This window comes from Podarcis pityusensis (assembly GCF_964106645.2).
Source record: "Podarcis pityusensis genome assembly, chromosome: 9".
Taxonomy (NCBI): domain Eukaryota; kingdom Metazoa; phylum Chordata; class Lepidosauria; order Squamata; family Lacertidae; genus Podarcis; species Podarcis pityusensis.
In genome coordinates this window covers 1,052,247-1,073,831 of record NC_138034.1, presented here as the reverse complement: position 1 = coordinate 1,073,831, position 21,585 = coordinate 1,052,247, and the positions used below count along the sequence as shown (strand labels likewise).

Genomic DNA, 21,585 nt, shown 5'->3' with positions numbered 1-21,585 from the left:
ATGCCGCTATACACCGGCTCCCTTGGCCAATAAAGCGAGATGAGCGCCGCAACCCAGAGTCAGACACGACTGGACCTAATGGTCCCTTTACCTTTAAGGCATTCAAGAGACCTCCCCTCTGCCTGGTTTTGTGGTTTCCACTCTTTGACTATTGAGCATGCTCAGTTTTGGGAGAAGGGTGTTAAAATATTTTCTTTGAAGGATTGGTCAGAAAGCCCCCATTAGTGTGATTATTAGTATATCACCTATGATTCAAGAAAACGTTGAATTTGTTGTTTCTGAATGAAGCTCTCTGAGTGAATTTGGGCCAGTCATAATTGCTCAGCTGAACCAACCTGAAATGGGCAGAGGGAGGGGATCATGTGGTCACCTTTGAAGTGGGGAGAATGGGTTCACCAAAGTGTGTTCCTAATCATGGCTTTGTCTATCACTGCTGCTGCTAGAGCTGGGAGGGGGGATTTTTTTCAGCAGACAGCTGCATTCCTTTATGGGCATCTTTCTGGGGAGTATATGGTGCTGGTGGGTGGGGTCACAGGCAAAAGTGCGTGGAACAAGAAAGTAAATTTCTCAGTAGGCCTCTTGACACACACTCCCCCCTCCCCCCCATCCAGATATGCAAGTAGAGTTCAGGTTTATCGGAGTTCAAGGATGCCCTGTAGCCAGGTAGAAACACCCAAGGAAAGTGCAAAGCAGGGTCAGGAAGGGGTGTGGCCTGGGGAAGAAGAGGTGTGGCTTCAGATAAGGTGGGGTGGGGGAGACTCCTTAGGGCCAAACAGAGAGGCTTAGAGGGCCACGTTTGGCTGCTGGGCCTGAGGTTTCCCAACCACATATTTTTATTTATTAAATGTGTATACTGCCCTTTATCCGCAGATCTCAGGGCAGTTCACAACATATGTTACAGGAAACTCTGTTCCACCACAGAGATGGACTGAGCAGTCTCATTCTGTCCCATTTCAGTTTCAGCTACAGTCAATCAGGGCCGTCTTTAGCATATGCACCACCAGGGTGCAAAGATCCGCCCAGCACCCCCAAATTTAGTTTAGCCGTCCCCAGAATTTTTTTTGGGGGGGGCAACTCAATCAAAGTTGTTGAGCTTTTTTGGGGGAGGGGAAAAGCCAAGGTTGTTGAGCTTTCTTGGGAAGGGGGAAAGAAAATCACTCACCTGTAACAATGTAACAATGACGCAATGGAAATAACTGCTTTTGTTTCCTGACTCGTTTCAAATATTTGACACTGCGAAGTAACAGAGCGATGGAGGAGGGGGTGGGGACTTTCACTCCATTGCTTTTCACTGCCACTGATCAAGAGGGACCAGTATACAGTAGGTATACATTTGGCATCCCCCAGAATACATTTGGCGCCCGCCGGAATTCAGCGCACGGGTGCACTGCATCCCTTGCACCCCCGGGGTACAGACGGCCCTGCAGTCAATCCTACATCAACTCCATCCCACGTTGGTGAAGAATTTTAACGGTACATGCTGTGTGCACTTTTAATGAAAAATATTAATTTATCAGTACTTTTCAGCCCATTTGTTCACAGTTCATACCAATTTTTAAAACAACAACACATATTTTGGGGTGTCACTTCTGTGCCCCAAAACTGCACAACAAAATCCGGAGAAGGGTGTAGCCCAAATGTGAGATGCGTTCTGATCCACGAACCAGTTTGGGACCAAATTTCTCCTGCATCGTTACCCTGATGCCAGTGGTTCTCCTCTCAGCCCTATCCAAACAGATAGAATGTGCGCTGCAAATCATAAAGTAGCCTGCCCATTATACTTGCACACGAGGCATATTAAGCCTGCCTAGCCTGTAGGAAGGGAGAACATGGCGCAAGGACTAAAATACATCACGTGTGAGAGTTGTTTCTGCTGGTTCATCCTTCAAAGTCCCCATACTGCTTTCTTCTTCTTCACTGCAATAGGAACAGAACTAGGACATTGCCTTTCCTCTGACCCTAGGACAGAATCAATGATACTTTTTGGAATGAGATTTGGTGCAGGACATTCCTAGAGGCTCCCACTGGGAACACTAATAACTACATTTCTCTGCTTCTAACATAGCCAGAGATCACAGCACCTTTTGCTAACATAAACCAGATGAGTCGTGCTCCAGTATGACTTCCCAGCCTTAGCCCCCAACTTGCTGTGGAGGGGATGCTTGAATCATCCTGATGTTTTTCATTAAGGAACTAAATTTTGTTCTGCATTGAAAGATCCCTTTGTTCCCTCCAGAGAGCTGTCATGCTGAGAAATTGCCTAAGCCCAGTCAGCTCTGATGTTTGCTGTCTCACACACCACCTGCATCAAGCTGACAGTTCACAGATTTTAGTCTAGGATTTGGTATGTACTGTACAAACCACAACCTGCTCTTGTCTCCTTTGACTGTCCTGGGAAGAGAGAGGCTGGAAGAAGAAAAGAGAGGCTGGGAGCAAAAAAAGTGTGTGTGTGTGTGTGTGTGTGTGACTGTAACAGAGACATCTTGCACAGCTCAGCAGTGAGAGGGCTCACTTTGTTGTTCCTGTTGAGAAAGGAAGCCTCCGACTCCCATTGCCCCCTGCAGAATGGCACAAGGAGACGCCAAGCCACATTCAATTGGCAGAGGAGAGAGGAATACACACAAGGTCTATCCTTCACCCGCTTAACACCGCCTTTGCTGAAAAGGCAACATACATAACCAGAGCCAACCAAGGTCCACTGCAAATTTTCATTGGAAAGCTCCTGCAAACATTATCTACCGGTACTTCCATTACAACAATCACAAGATGAGAGCCTGTGGCCTCTCAGAAGTTGCTGGGCTATGTGGATGCAAGTGATGGGGACTAAAGCAACACCTGGAGTGCCACAGGCCCCCCCCCCAAAAAAAACCTTAGATTGAATCTCTGATTCCTGCCCTCAATCACTGCAGGGTTGAAAATGAAACATTCTGGTCCAATAGATGGTACATTTCTGACCCCAGGTGGGGTGATAACATTCCTAATGTCCATCAAATTAAAATCTCCACTAAAATTTCCCTGCAGGCAAAGACATAGCACACTGAAAAGTTGTTGCCTCAACATCCCTCTAGTGAGCTAGTTTTCTACATGTTTTCAGTGCAGGGAAGCATTTGACAATGGACTTCCCTGTCTTTGCTTGAAAACAGCATCTCCTCCCATTGGGTCCCCAAACATTGCTAGACTACAACCCACATCACCTGCAACCAGCCCTGCCAATGGCATGGGACAGGGGGAGTTGTAGTCCTCCAGCACCTGGGAGAATCTGCTCCAGAATGCTGCATACTAGTCAACTACCATTGCATTCTGCCACAAATTTGGACCACAACCACGTTATGTAGAATGAAGTAGCAGAATGCTGGACCGTGGTCATATTTTGAATGCACTTACCCAGAAAGAACTCCCCGTACAGTGGTACCTCAAGTTACAAACGCCTCAGGTTACAAACGCTTCAGGTTACAAACTCCACTAACCTGGAAGAGTTACCTTGAGTTGAGAACTTTGCCCCAAGATGAGAAGGGAAATTGTGTGCCGGCGGTGCAGCGGCAGCAAGAGGCCCCATTAGCGAAAGCATGCCTCTAGTTTAGAACAGGTTCAGGTTAAGAATGGACCTCCGGAACGAATTAAGTTCGTAACTACAGGGATCACTGTATATGGCAAATTAACACATCAGAGTGGGGGGGGGGGAGGTTCAGTATAATCATCTGCCAGATGTGTTTGTTTACCACATTCAGAGACTTTTTTGTGGGGAACATTCAATAATATGACCAGACAAACAGCCCTGTGGTACAGTTCAAAAGTATTTATTTATTTATTATTTATTGAAATTATATACTGCCCTATACATGGAGGTCTCAGGGTGGTTCACAGAATAAAATCAGAATATAAAACCACAAAATACATAATCAAAATAAAAACAACAACAACACAACAAAATGTCTTTTAACGTGCACTTCACTCCCCTTTTCCATTTCTCAGACATTGAGAAACCACCCCTAGTCAAAGTCTTGCATAACCAGGTGCAGGTGGGTGGGAACCAGAAGTAATATTTGTTTGAAAAGGCTTGTGAGCTTGGTTCTCGTACCGACCACCTATTCCTGGTCAGAGGTACAGAGGCCTATGGTCAGAGGTACATCTGCTCAGAGAGCCTCAAAACTGGTGGTATTCTTTTGCAGCTGTATTCTGCAACAAGTCATAGACGTAATGGCCATGAATTTATGGTCCATCCCCTGGACCATCCACACATCATTCTGATTTATTAGTTGTTATGCAATACTTCTACAATGTTGTTGAGTTATTGCTGTTTGAAGGGTCACTTTTGCAATATAACACAGTAAAAATGGGACAACACACACACCCCAGACTAGAACATTTGGGGCATGAAAAGTTATAGAAAGTTCTGGGATATATATGCTCTGATTGGAAATGAAGCAGGAAGACCACCCTGAATCCACTGTACTGAAAGTGGGACCACACATAATTGCCTCAATACCATCGTGAGCACATATGATCCTGAACACACAACAGAAAGGATGCCCACTTCAGCCACTGTTTTGCACCTGGCTATGTCTAGTAGATCCCAGGATCCAGTAAAAACCAAAGTAAACGACCCAAGCCTGGATTAGGGGTAGCCAACGTGAAGTCCATCAGGTACTGGTGAAATGCAGCTCTCACCACCCCCGGCTCAATGGCCAAGGCTGAGGGGAGATGGAGTCCACCTGGCAGGCACCACATTTGCCTAGAACAGATACAATGCCCTCGCTTTGATTAATGCAGACAAGTCCACACCATGAACGAGGTAACATACAGTGGAGCTTTCCATGTTTCATCTAGTCTCATGTGCTAAGAGAAGAACCCCCACTTACCCAAGGAAGATCGTGTCAGGATGCAAGCTGATTGGCTTCTAGGGGTGCAGTGGGTGTGATCCTCTCCTTTGCTTTCCAATCATGTGCTGAGGAGAAAATGTCATCACAATTAGAATTTTAAGAGATTACAGCTGCAATGAAGTAGACAAGGGAGGTAGCAGCAATTTTAATGCAAGCATTCTCGAAGATGGCATTTCTCCACCCAAACAAAATAAAACTGCAAGTCTTCTTGGATCACTCTTGAGTTGGAAAGCTGTGATTAAAGCTGCATGGAATGAAAGCAATTGAAGCAAAGTCAATAGCAGGATCATTGGTGGAAAGAGGCTGAGAAAATTGCAATGCAGTGGAATGATTAGCAGAGAAATCCTAACCCTCAGATTCACTGGATGGAGGATGTTAGGATGGAACAGCACCTTGTTGTACTCCTGTATTGAGAGCCCCAAAATATATACCACTTGTGTTGTTTCTGCTGGCAATAGCCCCCAAAACAGAACACTATGTGTCAGAGGAAATATTGGATCTGCTGAATCCATAGTCCCCTCCAGAATGGGGCCCATTAACTTCACCAGGCTTGAGTTGGCACACTGAAATCCCCACCAGCATGTTGACAAGCAGAAGTGACATCTCACCCAGCACTTCACTTTTGCATTGTTCTGTAAATTCTTTTATGCAGAGATTGTTTCTTTATAATTTCAGTGGGTACATGGCTGAGCTTACCTTCTCACCATGAGGTGGCTCACAGCTGTGTGTTCTTTCCATTAAACATTTGTCCCCCACTTCCTGATTTTAAAAAAGCTCCATGAGAGGAGTTGCATTGGGACATCTTCCCCTGGACTTTGACAGGGGCCATGAAGGTTGTCTACCAAGTGCCTGAGATCAGTGTGTTTACTGATCAGGAGTGCAGCTGACAGGACCATAATGGGCTTCCCACACTTGAAAGCCCATCTGAAGAATTCCAAGAAGTGAGGGCACTTGGGAAGGCTGCATCAGATGATTTGTAGAATGAAAGGAAGGACATTCACAAAATCCTTTCACCACCTTAAAGATAAGGTAAGCACAACAGAAGCCCTGAACCCTATCCGTAAGAATTTCACTTTAAAAACCTCTTGAATGCTTCTCAGATTCGGTCTCTATTTGTGTGTTAATTGATGGGCAATGGTGGTGGTGGTGGGGAACCATGGAAGGAATTTTCAGCATAAAAATATCCATATATATTAAACAAGATTGCATTTATTTTAGGAATGTTTAATGAATGCACATGTAGGCACAGATGACAACATTCCAATAAACAAGAGGAACTAAAAGATTAAGTAAACTCTGTTTCTTCTTATTTCATACCAACAGTATATATCTGTATATTTGTGGACGCTCAGGTTACAAACGTGATCCGTGTGGGAAGCACGTTCATAACCCGCAGCGTTCGCAACCCTCTGCACATGCGTGGGTCCTGATTCAGCGCTTCTGCACATGTGCAAGTGCCGAAACCCAGAATTAAGCTGTTCCGGTACTTCCAGGTTCGGCGCAGTGCACAACCCGAAATTGCGCAACGTGAAGCGTCTGTAACCCAAGGTATGACTCTACATGCAAAAGGATCAAATGCTAGCTTCTCTGGAAATAACTGGGAAAATCCCTTGCTTGAACCCCTGGAGATGTGCTGCCAGCCAGTGTGGGCAAGGGCCAGCCAGCTCAATGAAGCAATGGGTCAGTATAAGGGTCTTCCCTATAGTGCAGGAGTGGGGAACCCAGAAGTTGTTCGTCTCCAACTGCCATCAGCCTCAGGCAGCATGAGTAATGGCCAGGGAGCCATTACTCTACGATTCCACGATTCTATTGCTGCCTGCACCAGAAACTCCTGGGCAGTGTTCATCACTTATTATGCCCAGTGAGTCCTGGAGCGACACAGTTTCTCCATCCCTGCTATGGTGCAGAGAAACCTGTCCAATGGGGAGAATTTCAGCAACAGCTGTAAAGGCTTCTTTGATATCCATACTATACTTATGTAATTTATTTTTTATATATGTCATATATATATTTATTTTATTATTAATTTATATGCCATCTTTCTTCATTCAACAAAAGGCAGTGTGCATGAGGATTCCCATGTGATCATGCACACAGCTATTCACCAGAACCTGACCTTCTTAGCCTTAGTAAGGCGGTAAGATGCCTCCAGATTGCAGCCTGGTCTGAACAATTGCTCCTTATAACACAGATATGATGGAGGCTTTTGCTCCTGGCTTTGTAGCCTGAAAATTGAGCAACTGGGAGGAGGGGCAAAGACTTCATAAGCTTTTTAAAAAATTATTCCACTGTATTTGAAAGAACACAAGAGAACCACCATTGCAAGTGTACTTACCAATGTCAACCAAAGCCTTTATATAATCAAATATGTATTGAAAGTGAAGAAGAAGAAGAGGGAGAGGGAGGGTATAAATGGAAACACAGCTTGAATGAACCTTCTTGGCACCAAGAGAATACGCCAACTCCAGTTCCCAGGCAGATGGCATCAGCTTGGAGACTTTATACACAGTTGACAAAAAGTTCCAGACCTAGCAATGAGCAATTCCATTGGCTTATTTCAATTTCTGACTAAGGGTCTAATATTTCAAAATACGGTCCAGAAAGACAAAGAAAGTGAACTCAGGCTTAGTGAGTTTCTTTCATTTTATCTAATTTTTTATTGAAAGTTTTCAACATACAATACAATAAAAATATGATACTAACAGTCAGTGGGGTTTTTTCTTTGCCATATTGGGTTCTGAGGATATGACCAAGAGGTCAGCAGCAGTAGATTCTCTTCTGCCTCTGCTTCTCTCTCATGTCTCTCTTGTCCCTCAGGGCAGAGATGTATCCTCTCATTTTTTTGTAAAGTGCCATGGAGTGTTGGCTGGTACCCATTTGGACTGGTAGGGTGGGAGGCAGGGAGTCCAACGGGGTGAGCCAGAGCCAATGACAGGCAGAGCCAACTACTTCTGCTTTTGTCCCCCTACTCCCTGTTGAATTGCACAAGGTAATACTGAGACTAAGGGAGAAGGAGCTAACAGTCATTGGGAGGCTTTTAAGCAGAGGCTGGATGGCCGTCTGTCATGGAGACTTTAGCTGAGATTCCTGGATTGCAGGGGGTTGGACTAGATGACTCTTGGGGTCATTCCCAACTCCACGATTCCATGATTCAATTGCTGCCTGCACCAGAAACTCCTGGTGCAATGTTCATCACTTATTATGCCCTCAGTCCAATCCATGAATTACATCTTTAGAAGGCTGAGAACTGCAATGTAAAAGAGAAGAAAAAAACCTTGCCAGCCCATCCCAGGCATGGGAAAGTGTTCCAAAACAATGAATCATCCTTAGCCCTTCCTTCCTTCCTTGAATTTGTCAAGAGACGTCAGTGCCATGCTGATCTCAGCTTCTGTTCTGCCTCTCTCCACTCTTCTGGATGAAATTGCTCTTTAGTCCCCAATACTCTTCTTCCCTGGGAAGGCCCTGATGAGGCATCATTAAGTCACCTCTTCACCTTCTTATCCGGTAAACTAAAAAGACGGAGATGAATTCTCTCTCCTGCAGCAAGCAGGGTTCTCCAGCCCTCTAATCATTCTCTACATAGCAATCCCCATTCAACAATCACAGCAGACTTCACAAAGCATTAATGAATGAAATCTCATGGCACAGACATAAACGCCAAGTGAGGTTATACCCACAGCACATTGCCACCAAAGCCATGGCTCAGTCTGGAGAAGGTCTTATCTAGAGCAGAGCTGAAACCCCCACCCAGCCCCAATGCATCTGCATGCACACACACACACACACACACACACACGCACACATACAAATTTGGTGCATCTTTGCATGACACAAAGTCAGGTTGGCATTGGGGCAATTTTGGAGGGGCATGAACAAAACGAGCAAGATTTAGAGTGGCAGTGAGCACACATTCAGTTCCTGGTGGCCTTTTTTCCAGTTGTTGGTGACATGGGGCAAGGGTGCACAACCTGTGGCCCTCCAGATGTTTCTGGACTACACCTCCCTCCTTCCTGATCAATGGCTATTGTGCTGGTCCCGTGGGCTAACCAAGAGGCGAGGTCCAAGTCCAGTCCGAGGTCAAAGGTGCAGTAAGGAGACAGTACAAAGAAGTTGAAGCTGGATGCAGGGCAGGTAGGCGGGTGAGGTCAGGAGCTCCAGCAGGATAGCAGGACAGGGTTCAGGCAGGAACTGACAACCAACGAAATTGCTCCCGCAACTTAGGACTGAGGCTGGCTGGCTTTTATCTGCCCCGAGGCACAGGGCGGCCCTGATCCTCAGGTGACTCGCCTCTCCTGGCCTGGAGGTGAGCACTCCTCCTGCAGGAACTTAGTTCCCTCCGCCTCTCTGCCCTGAGCCTCTGCAGCTCAGGAGAAGCTGGAGGGTTACCGGACCCAAAGGCAACCTCAGCTTCCCCTGATGGGGCTGAGAGTGGAGCACCTGCAGGCAATGGGTCCTCCACCCCCTCAGGAGCCAGAGCAGACTCAGCTGGTGCCTGCACCTGAGGATCCAGCACAGGTGAGGAGCCTTCAGAATCATGCCCCAGCCCCGGGTCTGCTGGTTCTGGAGGCAGGGAATCCTGTGCAGGCTGGGATTCCTCAGGTTCAGCATCCGAATCCGAATCCCAGGCCATCACAGCTATGCTGGCTGTGGCTAATAGGAGGTGTAGTCCAGAAACATCTGGAAGGCCACAGGTTGTACACCCCTGGCATGGGGGATGGAGGCACTTTCCTGACCTCCCATCAGGTGAGTCACTGCTGCTTATGGGGAGGAGGAGGGGCATGTTGGCAGAGAGGGCAGTATCATGCAAACATAGCATCAGGAGCCCTGCTGGAGCCTTGAAGAAGGAGCCCTTTTTCCTTTCTTTTACTTGAAAATATCCCAAGTAAAAGCAGGGAGTATTGCCTTCACTCTGGATGCATCATGGAATTGTCATGAAGTCAAGTGAGAGCAAGGGCAGTAAACTAAGTGTCATGAAACCAAGTCAGAGAGATGGCAATGCATTGTGCCTTCACTCTGGACAGGGGTGTAGCTAGCTGCTCTGGCATCCGGAGCGGCGGGGGTGGGGCGATCCTCCCACAGGGGTGCCGCGGCAATCTGGGCACAGGGCACTGCAGCGATCCACCCCAGGGGACGGTGCGGTGAGCTGCCCATGGAGTCTGCCTGGCAGACACAAGCCCCATGCTGCCGTTTCGGGCAGTGCGGGGACCCAAGCCACCACGTTACTCCCAGGAGAGACGCGTGGCTCAGGCACGCTGCAGGCCAGGCCCCCATGGTGTTCCATTTTGTCACACCCCTCAAGGATGACACCTGAGGTGGGCCGCACCCCCCTTCCTACACCCCTGACTCTCGAGCCTTTCAAGGAAGGAAAGAAAGAAAGAGAGAAAGAAAGAAAGAGAGAGAGAAAGAGAGAAAGAGAGAAAGAGAGAGAGAAAGAAAGAAAGAAAGAAAGAAAGAAAGAAAGAAAGAAAGAAAGAAAGAAAGAAAGAAAGAAAGGTCTTCTCCACCAGGCAACAGGACTTCTAGAAGTGGAACTGCTGCTGCCTGCACCATAAAGCAAGTATGGGTGGCAACAGAGAGAACGGGAGTCAATTTCATGAAACTTTTTGCTCTCCCCAAAGCCTTCACTTGGGGGTTAGAAAGTTCCATGAAGAAATTTCAGGTCATCTATGGTCTTCTCAGGGCTTAATTCTGGAACCTGTTTTCAGTGCTTAGCCCTGGAATAGGCGGAGCAATGTAGTGTATCTGAGCATCAATGCAGCGCCTTTCTATTGCTGCTGAAGATCCAAAGCCCGCCTGGAAACATGATAAGGCGGGCGGGATCACTGGTACTTCTTTAAACAAATTCTTCATTCATTGAAGCAGAAATAATTGAATTAACATTATGGGGAAAACAAACCAAACACATGGCTTTCCTTGTCATTCTTTCACCATCATGAAATGGCACTGTGTGTGTGTGTGTGTGTGAGAGAGAGAGAGAGAGAGAGAGCTCTCAGCCAGCATGCAACATTATGATGCTGTGACATCTTGATTATATAGCAATGCTGTGTTGCATTAAGGCACACACCGCACCATCTAGTCTTGGTGTTACAAAAATGTAATTTTTAGCACAAAGATGACTAAAGCACCAGTTCTGTGCTGTTATTTTCAAAGCCTTCCACAGCCCTGTCTTCACCCTATCTCTTTGTCCTTAATACCCCAGAATATCCTGAGCCAGTCAGTCAAAATGCCCTGTGCTATCATAGTAGGAAAATAAGGAGGGGACGTGATAGAGGTGCAAAAGATTATACATTGAGGAGAGAGAGAAAGTCTCTTTCTCATGATATTCAAACCCAGGAAAATTCAATGATGTTGAAATTTGGAAAATTCAGGACAGACAGACAAAAGATAATTATTCACACAGTGTATAGTTAAACTATGGAGACAGCGCCCACAAAAAGCCACAATGGCCACCAACTCAGATGGCTTCAACACAGGATTCCACAAATCTATTCAAATTCATTATGGTGGAGTAATATAGAGAAAATTGCATTATATGAAAAGCTCACCTGCTGCACCCATATTTTGAAAGGAAAAACAAAGGTGACCATTTTTGTCTCTGTTTGTTGGGATTTTATTGAATACATAAGCAAAAATACATTTCTCTCTTCCACAAGTCTCTCAAGAAATTTGAGGTGAGTTACATCTAATTGGCTGAACATTTTTCTTGATGTAATCAGTGATAGGATATTTCCGTTCCACCTTCAAAGGGAGCAGGCTTTGTGAGTCACAGAGTCTGCGTATTTCCTGTTCACAGGAAGTTTCTCTTTTGTATATGCTTTCATTTTCTCTCTGTGCCTGAGACATTGAAGCAGGCAGTCATGTTTTTTCTTTGTTCTGACCAACGCTGAATAATATGCTCTCTTGAGTGCATCTTTCGTTGTGCGAACTCTGCTGATAGAGCGTGCACGAGCTCTGGAATGTGGCAAGCTATTTCTGAGGCTTCGTGTCGCTAATTGACTGATACTGTATCTACGGGAGATCGATGGATCGTCCAGAGGTGACGTGGAACCATGATGGCCTTTGTCTCCCTGGCAGTATCCCAACAACCAGAGCCCCTCCCCCCCCTTGGTACTCCTTGAGCCTCTCATGGTTTCAGTCATAGGTTTATGTTTCTGTATCATCCTGGGAAGGTGGCCGATTTTGGAGAGGGAAAACTCTTGTTCTAAACCTCCACTGCCTTGCGGCTACACTCATTCATAAGAAAGGCTCTGGGAGTAAACCCTGAGGAAAAAGCAGTAGCCACTGCCTTGCAGGACATCTTCCGGAGAAGAAAAGGCTAAAGAGTAAACCCTGCAGAAATCCAGAGTGTATTTCCCCTGCATGTGAAGACAGGCTCTGGCGGATGGAGCGGATCAAACCAATAGTGGGTCCAACGGGGGTTTCTGTATGTCCTGCAGAGGGAAGTGAGGGGCAGATGGGACTCATCCACCTGGGAAAGTAGTCCTCTAGGAGAAGGAAAACTCTGATCTTAAACCTCTGCTGCCTTGTGGGATATTTTCGGCAGAAGAAAAGGCATTACTCCTTAAATAAACCCTATACAAATCCAGAGCGGAGTCCCTAAGACAGTGGGATGGCTCCTTGTACACAGAGGAAGGTCAGGTGGTACCTGGTGCGAAAAATTTCTTGTCACCCCTCCCACACACACACATACACATACACATTGATTTTTTTTAAAAAAAATTGCCTGCAAAAATGGTTTTACATTATTTCATGTTTTCTTACAAAGGAATGTGGATTCTGGGCCTCTGATAACAAGTAGGCGACTATGGACAGATACTTAAATCTACAGGATGGATTGTGTTTTGGCTTGTGTTATTTTATTTATATTTATTGTTTATTTATTTAATAAAATGTATTTAAAAAAACCTGCAAAGTGGTTTACCAAAAGAAAAAAGAAAAAAAAAACACAGCAGTAAAATCAAGAAAAATTAACAATCCTACTTTAAAACATACAAAAGCTAAAATATTAAGATTAAAATTGCTTCTACTTCCTAAGCATCTAGGTATGCTTGCCTAAAGAATAATGCTTTTAGCAGGTGCCTGAAAAGAGTCTAGCAAAGGCATGTAGGCGGGGAGTTCCAAAGTGCAGGTGCTGTCACAGTAAACAATGCAGTACAGATGTTATGTGGAACCAGTAGTAGTGCTTGAAACTACTGAAGGGGAGGTTTTATTTATTGTGATTTCACCATGCTCTGTATTATCTGAAAAGGAAAAGGTTTATTTCAAAAACAGGACTGCACAGCAGCAATCTAGTCTGATCATGATCAGTGGGACTTATTCCCGAGCCGGCGGTGCATAAGATGGGCTGCAATCCTATGCACCCCTTGCATCCAGAGAATTGTAGAGTTGGAAGGGACCCCTGCGGGTCATCTAGCCAAACCCCTGGGGCAATGAAGGAATCTCAACTAGACCATCCCTGACCGATGACCATCCGTCTTTTGTTTTCCCCCTCAGCCAGGACACACAACAACGGAGACTGGAGGTGGTGGGGAAAATAAATTTTGACAATGGGGCAGATTTGTCAGGCGCGCGCAGGAACAACTTAAAGACTTTACATGCAGTTTCCCCGCATGTAACGTAACAGGCAGGGATCCAGCTCAGATAGAGAGAAAGACCTTGGGGGAGGACAGGACAAAAGAGTGCCAAAGTCCGCCCATTTGATCCTCTTTGGGGTGGGGGCTCTAGGGCTCTGGGACCACCCTCCCCAAAAGATTTACTTGTCTTCAATGTATTGTTACCACTGTTATTCTATAGTACAGATCCTTTTAAAATTAAGAACTTTCTTTAAAATTAAAACGGCAGAAGTAATCAGTAGCATAGATATCAAAGGAAAGGAGAGAATAGTCCCTAATAGATACAAGGGAGACACAGATACACCAGCACACAAAAGTAAATAAAATCCAGCTTTGGGGAGAGGGGTGGAAATGTACAGTTTGCTGTACAGAAATATTTTTCTGCAAAAGCATCAGACTGGTTGTCAAAAGTGTGAACTTCATTAATAGACCCTAATTGGTCAATTAGCCACAGAATAGCTTTGCTGCTTTTTCTCAACTTCTTTTAATTACACAACTGCTTTTTTTGGGGGGGGGGTCCTAGCTTCACGCAGGGGAGGCTGGGGGCAAAGGGGAGGCCGGCCTGCCAAGCTGCTCCTCCCTGTGCCACACGCGGGCAAAACAGGGTGGCAGCACTGCCATTGTCCCACACGCTCCACTTTTGGGTGCAGCAAAGGTTTTTCGGAGAGGGGTTTGGGCCCAAATGGGGTGCGCAGGACAGGCAGCGGCCTTGGCAGGCCTCCTCAGCAGCCCAGAAAGTCGGCCTAGGGGAAGAAATCGGCTGCAGGCGGGAGGGGGCGAAGGCAAGGCAAGGCCTAGTCTACTCGGCGGCGTCTCATTTTCTTCACCTAGGCCGACTTTCCAGGACCTGGGAAGCCAAGCGGAGGGTGGGGCAGTAGGACGGGTCATAAAAAACTTTTTTTTGACCCTGCTCCACTGAATTGAAATTTCAGCCTTCACGATATAGGGAAACGGCCAAGTAAACAGCTATTTTTGTGGAGGAGGGTCAAGATATTAACTGATATGCATGAACTTTCACATATAGCTATATAATCCCTAGTGTAGTAAGATAAGACCTTTGGAGCAGGCATTTTTTTTTAAAAAAAGTTTTTTTTAATGAACCGCCCTAGTAGGGCAGTAATTGTTCCTTGATAATTTGTCACCCCCCCTCCATGGTGGCACCCGGGGCGGACCCCTACCCCACTTTCCTATACTCCTGCTTGTACATCTCCTTCCTGCAGCCAAACGTCTTGCTCTGCTTTCCTTTGGACCCCATCAGTGAAGCCATGAGGCGGGTCTTGTAGTCCGGGCAGCCCAGGACTTCCAGGCACATTGCCCAGGCTTGTGCCCCAGAGATATTTTGCAAGTGAGGTGCACCACACCGTTCATTACCATTTCTTATTATGGCACTCTCCATTTACCTGTTGGTAAAGGTAAAGGGACCCCTGACGGATAAGTCCAGTCGTGGCCGACTCTGGGGTTGCAGCGCTCATCTCGCTTTATTGGCCGAGGGAGCTGGCATACAGCTTCTGGGTCATGTGGCCAGCATGACTAAGCCACTTCTGGCGAACCAGAGCAGCACATGGAAATGCCGTTTCCGCCAGAGCGGTACCTATTTATCTACTTGCACTTTGATGTGCTTTCGAACTGCTAGGTTGGCAGGAGCAGGGACCGAGCAATGGGAGCTCACCCCATCGCGGGGATTCGAACCGCCAACCTTCTGATCGGCAAGTCCTAGGCTCTATGGTTTAACTTACAGCACCACCCACATCCCTTTTACCTGTCTGCATCTCATCACAAATATCCTGAAAACTAGCTTTGTCAGAAAAAAAATATATTATTCTGAATGCAATATTCCATGCCAGCCTTGGTTTGCTTTGGTTTAGTTTTTATAGTCATAGAATCACAAAATTGTAGCGTTGGAGTTGCTCCATCAAATGACTCTCTACCCACTCTATTTTGCTCTCCATTATGGTCAGGCCTCTCTTTGAGAGCAGCTGTGGGCTGCCACCACTCTGTCTTCAGCTCTCTCCTCAGACCTCAACTTTCCCCACAATGGCTCTGTAGCCTTATTGGAGTTCACCAATTGGGTCTGCGTTGCTCTGGGACAGGAGGAAGGAAGTCAAATGACACCGAGGTTGGTTCAAAGAAAGAGTTTATTCTGCTCTCCGGATAGCAGAAGGCACTTGCATGGTGAGTCCACAGCAAGTCCAAAGAAATGAGAAGTTTCATGCAGTATATATATCCTCCAGGCACCCTCTCCCTCCTTCCCCAGGAATCCAACCACGTCAGGCTAAGAAGAAAAGGGTCAGTTTTAAACTGACTGCACAGAAACCCATTCCTTCAGCTCAACCTTGCCATGCTCACTCCCGACATAAACAACAGCACTGTGAGGCAGGCTAGGCTGAGGTCCCTCTATGAGTTTCATGGAAGAAATGAGATTTGAACCCTTGTTTCCCTATCCCAGAGGTGGCCAACCTTTTTTTGGCCTGAGGCTAACCATTGGGGGCTCCACACCACTGTTGTGTGGCCACCTCATAGTCTTGCCCACCCTCACAAAGAACACAGCTGAAAAGGAAGGTTCATTATGTCTCTGCAAAACTCAGGTGAGTGCTCAGTTGACCTCCCTATGGGGACCCTGAACAGGGTGAAGAAGTTTAAACTTCTCTATCTTGCTGCCTGTATTGAATGCTATTTTTGCAATACTATCACCAGCAAAATGTATGGGTCTTGGGAGGGGCTGTTTTTTTGGGTGGCTTATCTGGTACCAGGGCCAGTGGTCAGCCATCCCTGCTTTATCCACTACATCATATTGGATTTCATGGGCCTCATTGGGACAGCACAGTTGGCTAAGAAATCACTAGTGGTTCTGCAAAGGCCCTGTGGAGTCTTGGACCCTAAAGCAGAGACTGCATCTTTCTATTCCACAACACTTCCATAACCACCGGGCATGATAGCTGAGATTCCTGCATTGCAGGGGGTTGGACTAGATGACCTTTGGGATAATAATGGAGGGATACAGTCTATTTCAGAGAAACAGACCAGACAAGAAAGGAGGAGGAGTGGCGTTATATGTCAGGGATGTGTATACCTGTGAAGAGATCCAAGATTTAGAACCTCAAAGCCAAAGTGAGAGCATTTGGGTCCAAATTAAGGGAGAGAAGAATAACAGTGACCTCATTGTGGGAGTTTACTATAGATCCCCAAGCCAAACGGAGGACATAGATGATGCCTTCCTGGAACAGATGGCCAAGTATGCAAAAGGAAGGGAGATAGTAGTAATGGGGGACTTCAATTACCCGGATATTTGTTGGATGTCAAACTCAGCCAAGAGCATAAGGTCAAACAGATTCCTCACTGGCCTTGCAGACAACTTCATTGTCCAGAAAGTGGAAGAAGCAACAAGAGAAACAGCCATTTTAGATCTGGTCCTAACCAATGTTGATGACCTGGTTACTGGGGTAAAAGTAGAAGGATCATTAGGCGCGAGTGATCATGCTCTTCTGAAGTTTACTATACAGCGGAAAGGAGCAGCCAAGCATACTAGGACTCAATTTCTTCACTTTAAGAAAGCCGACTTCATAAAACTTAGGGAAGTGCTGGTTGAGATCCCATGGACAGTAATACTAAAAGGAAAGGGAGTTCATGATGGCTGGGAGTTTGTTAAGAGGGAGATAGTAAAAGCACAACTTCAGGCAATACCAATGAGACGGAAACATGGAAGGTGCCTAAAGAAGCCAGGGTGGCTATGTAAAGAACTTTTAACTGAGTTAAGATTAAAAAAGGATGTGTACAAAAAATGGAAAAGGGGGGAAACCACCAAAGAGGAATTCAAACAAATAGCCAGCACGTGTAGACACAAAGTCAGAAAAGCTAAAGCACAGAATGAACTCAGGCTTGCTAGAGAGGTTAAAAGCAACCAAAAAGGCTTTTATGGGTATGTCCGTAGCAAAAGGAAGAACAAAGAAACAGTGGGGTCACTCAGAGGAGAAGATGGTGAAATGCAAACAGGGGACACAGAAAAGGCTGAACTCCTCAATGCCTTCTTTGCCTCAGTCTTCTCCGATAAAGAAAACAATGCCCGACCTGAAGAATTTGGAGCAAATGATTCAGCAGAGGAAACACAGCCCAGAATAACTAAGGAGATAGTACAAGAATACTTGGCTAGTTTAGATGTATTCAAGTCTCCAGGGCCAGATGAACTGCATCCAAGAGTATTAAAAGAACTGGCAGATGTGATCTCAGAACCACTGGCAGTCATCTTTGAGAATTCCTGGAGAACAGGCAAAGTCCCGGCAGACTGGAGGAGGGCAAATGTTGTCCCTATTTTCAAAAAGGGGAAAAGAGAGGACCCAAATAATTACCGCCCAGTCAGTCTGACATCAATACCAGGGAAGATTCTGGAGCAGATCATTAAGCAAACAGTCTGTGAGCACCTAGAAAGGAATGCTGTGATCACCAATAGTCAGCATGGATTTCTGAAAAATAAGTCATGTCAGACTAACCTGATCTCGTTTTTTGACAGAATTACAAGCCTGGTAGATGAAGGGAACGCAGTGGATGTAGCCTACCTTGATTTCAGCAAGGCATTTGACAAGGTGCCCCATGATATTCTTGTAAAGAAGCTGGTAAAATGCGGTCTTGACTATGCTACCACTCAGTGGATTTGTAACTGGCTGACTGACTGAACCCAAAGGGTGCTCATCAATGGCTCCTCTTCATCCTGGAGAAGAGTGACTAGTGGGGTGCCACAGGGTTCTGTCTTGGGCCCGGTCTTATTCAACATCTTTATCAATGACTTGGATGATGGACTCAAGGGCATCCTGATCAAATTTGCAGATGACACCAAACTGGTAGGAGTGGCTAACACCCCAGAGGACAGGATCACACTTCAAAACGACCTTGACAGATTAGAGAACTGGGCAAAAACAAACAAGATGAACTTTAACAGGGAGAAATGTAAAGTATTGCACTTGGGCAAAAAAAATGAGAGGCACAAATACAAGATGGGGGACACCTGGCTTGAGAGCAGTACATGCGAAAAGGATCTAGGAGTCTTGGTTGACCACAAACTTGACATGAGCCAACAGTGTGACGCGGCAGCTAAAAAAGTCAATGCAATTCTGGGCTGCATCAATAGGAATATAGCATCTAGATCAAGGGAAGTAATAGTGCCACTGTATTCTGCTCTGGTCAGACCTCACCTGGAGTACTGTGTCCAGTTCTGGGCACCACAGTTCAAGAAGGACACTGAGAAACTGGAACGTGTCCAGAGGAGGGCAACCAAAATGGTCAAAGGCCTGGAAACGATGCCTTACGAGGAACGGCTAAGGGAGCTGGGCATGTTTAGCCTGGAGAAGAGGAGGTTAAGGGGTGATATGATAGCCATGTTCAAATATATAAAAGGATGTCACATAGAGGAGGGAGAAAGGTTGTTTTCTGCTGCTCCAGAGAAGCGGACACAGAGCAATGGATCCAAACTACAAGAAAGAAGATTCCACCTAAATATTAGGAAGAACTTCCTGACAGTAAGAGCTGTTCGACAGTGGAATTTGCTGCCAAGGAGTGTGGTGGAGTCTCCTTCTTTGGAGGTCTTTAAGCAGAGGCTTGACAACCATATGTCAGGAGTGCTCTGATGGTGTTTCCTGCTTGGCAGAGGGTTGGACTCGATGGCCCTTGTGGTCTCTTCCAACTCTATGATTCTATGATTCTATTTTGGGAAATGGGTTGTCTGTGCGTTCAATGCCGTAGCGTGGGGGGTACCAGGGGGGCTGTTGCCCCGGGTGCACACGGCTGGGTGAGTTCAGAGGCTGAAGAGCATCACCTTCTACGCTCCACCCAGCATGCGAATGCCCACCTATGGGCCCAAGCAGCCTGACCCAGGGGCAGAGAGAGGAGTGTGGCAGTGTTGCCATGCCTCTCCTCGGTGACACCACGCAAGGGTGCAATCAAGGCAGCATACTCATGCCTGGCCAGGTCAGGGGCAACAGGCTTCCTTCACACCACACACCCCTCGGGGAAGCACCTAGTGCGCCCACCCCAGGTGGCAGGAGTATATGCTCCACCACTGTATCGGTTTGGCTTCTATAGATTTGGATGCCTCTGGAGAGATGATCAGCAAACTTGGCACCAGGGTTCCCAGACATTGTTGCTGTTTGGACACTCAGTTCCATTTTGAATCAATATGGCAGGCAGAAGCATCACTTTGGCATGACTTCGTCTATTTTTTGACATAGTTTCGGCCACCTCTTGAGATATTGCCAAACTTGGAACAAAGTCTCTTGGTGTGGGGTGGTTGTAAATGTTTGGACTCTGATCACCATTTTATTTTGCCAGTGGACCTGAGGTGTCATGCTGGAAGAGTGCAACATCCTGGGGAAATGATACGGCAGGTGACAGGAATAGCTGCTGGAACCGGCTCTGCTGCTACAAACAGCAGCAGCAGAACTACCCGAAAAAGAATGAAACCAAATGTAAGGAACGAGTCTAAATTGTTAAGTTGTGGGTAGACATAGCAGACGACACAGCGATTCTTCCAAAGCAGCTCTTTATTTGTAAGCTGGAACAGAACTGGCTGAGGAGCTCACTCAGCCTGCTTATATAGAGCTCCAGAACAATGTAACTGTTGCCATTTTCTAAAACTATCCAATCACTGAACGTCACTTTCAATCCTTCATTTGCATACAAACTATCCAATCATTGAATGTCACTTTCGATCCTTCATTTGCATAACTATCTACAGTATCCCCCTGCTGGCCCAGGGTGAGAACTTCAGTACATAACATAAATGAATGGGGAGCAGAACCAATGGGCTTGCAATGAATGAATAATTGAAGATGCCTTTGTGATGAAAATGAATGGGACAATGAAATTAGGGGACGACAAACAGCCGACACACCATGCATGAAAAAGGATGGCCTGGAGAAACCTTTTCAGAACGAGTGCCACATTCCCTCACAGGCTACCTTCTGGGGGCCGCATGGCCAGAGGTAAATGGACATGACTTTTACCTTGGCATTCCAGCCATGCAAAAGTCTCTCACACACAAACAAACAAACACTCTTCCAGGGAAGCAAGAGGCATCATTACAGTTTGGAGACAAAGAACCAGCTGGGGTGCTGTGCTTAGACTCCTGGGCCAGGTTCTGCGAGACCCTCTTCAAATCTTCACTCAGCCTCGGATCTTGCTGGGTAGCCCTGGGACACTGTCACAGACTTGCAGTTGAACCTACCTTACAGGGTCATTGTGGGGCAAAAGGGGGAGCCGGAGAGGGATGAATAAAATTAACGAATAAAGAAGATTCCACCAGGGGAAGGCAGAAAAGGGGGAAAGAGCAGGATTGATGGGGGGGCATAGCCTGGGGATAAGGGCTGTGGCCTGGGGGGAGTCCAGACGGCCACATTCTGTGGCCTGCAGGACCTATAGTTCCCCTCCCCTACTATCAGACTTCTGTTTCCAGATCCAAGAGATGTACTGTAGGTGCCTGAATGATCACAACTGGGCTGTGAATATGTCCCTCTCTCAGTCCTGCTGGCCTCCCCAGGCAGACGGCCATTGGGAAAGCCTCTTGATGAATTTTGCTGCTCCATGCCCAGCAGTTAACAAGGTAACAAAAGATAAGCATTATTGCTGAGAGCTGACACTGACATGTGGAATGATGGAGGAGACACAGATGAGAGCAGATCCTTATTCTGCCAAATAACCTTCTGGACATTATCTGTTCCTTTTTCCTTTTCCTTTTGCTGTTGCTGGTGTTTTCTGGGTTTGTTTTGTTCCTTCTTTTTAAGAGAAGCACCCTGAGCAGAATAGCAAAAAAATTCATTGGCAAGAGGTGTGAGTGTGGAGGAACCAAGCTGCATAACTTATTTTTGCAGTCAAAAAAGAAAAAGAAAAAATTCCAAGACAGGTGGACTAACAATAAGGTGTTGCAATCCTGTTCTAGAAATTGTCCCAGATGCAGAAAAGCAAAATTATACCATGGATGACTCCGGGTGGCTGTGAGAGATGGGGAACCTCAGAATCAGGGAAGAAATGTAGCCCTCCAGGCTTCTCTCTCTGGCACTTGGGACTTTTTCCAGGTCAGACCCCTGGTTCAGCCACACCCCTTGCCCATC

At 46.4% G+C, this 21,585-nt stretch overlaps 2 protein-coding genes and 1 long non-coding RNA gene across 4 annotated transcripts in view; 1 reads left to right on the top strand and 2 right to left on the bottom strand.

Moving 5' to 3' along the window:
- LINGO1 (leucine rich repeat and Ig domain containing 1) overlaps positions 1 to 21,585 on the bottom strand; it is a 665,590-nt gene that overhangs the window by 182,790 nt on the left and 461,215 nt on the right. For both annotated transcript variants that reach the window (XM_081021548.1, XM_081021549.1), the window contains exon 3: positions 4,860 to 4,945. The gene's annotated coding sequence lies outside the window, so the exon portion shown is untranslated. The remainder of the gene's footprint in view (positions 1 to 4,859; positions 4,946 to 21,585) is intronic.
- Positions 1 to 21,585, bottom strand: part of LOC308485665 (uncharacterized protein) — a 539,283-nt gene that overhangs the window by 365,017 nt on the left and 152,681 nt on the right. The gene's annotated exons all lie outside the window — the stretch shown is intronic.
- The window catches only part of LOC308485700, a 105,387-nt gene that overhangs the window by 67,945 nt on the left and 15,857 nt on the right, over positions 1 to 21,585 (top strand). The gene's annotated exons all lie outside the window — the stretch shown is intronic.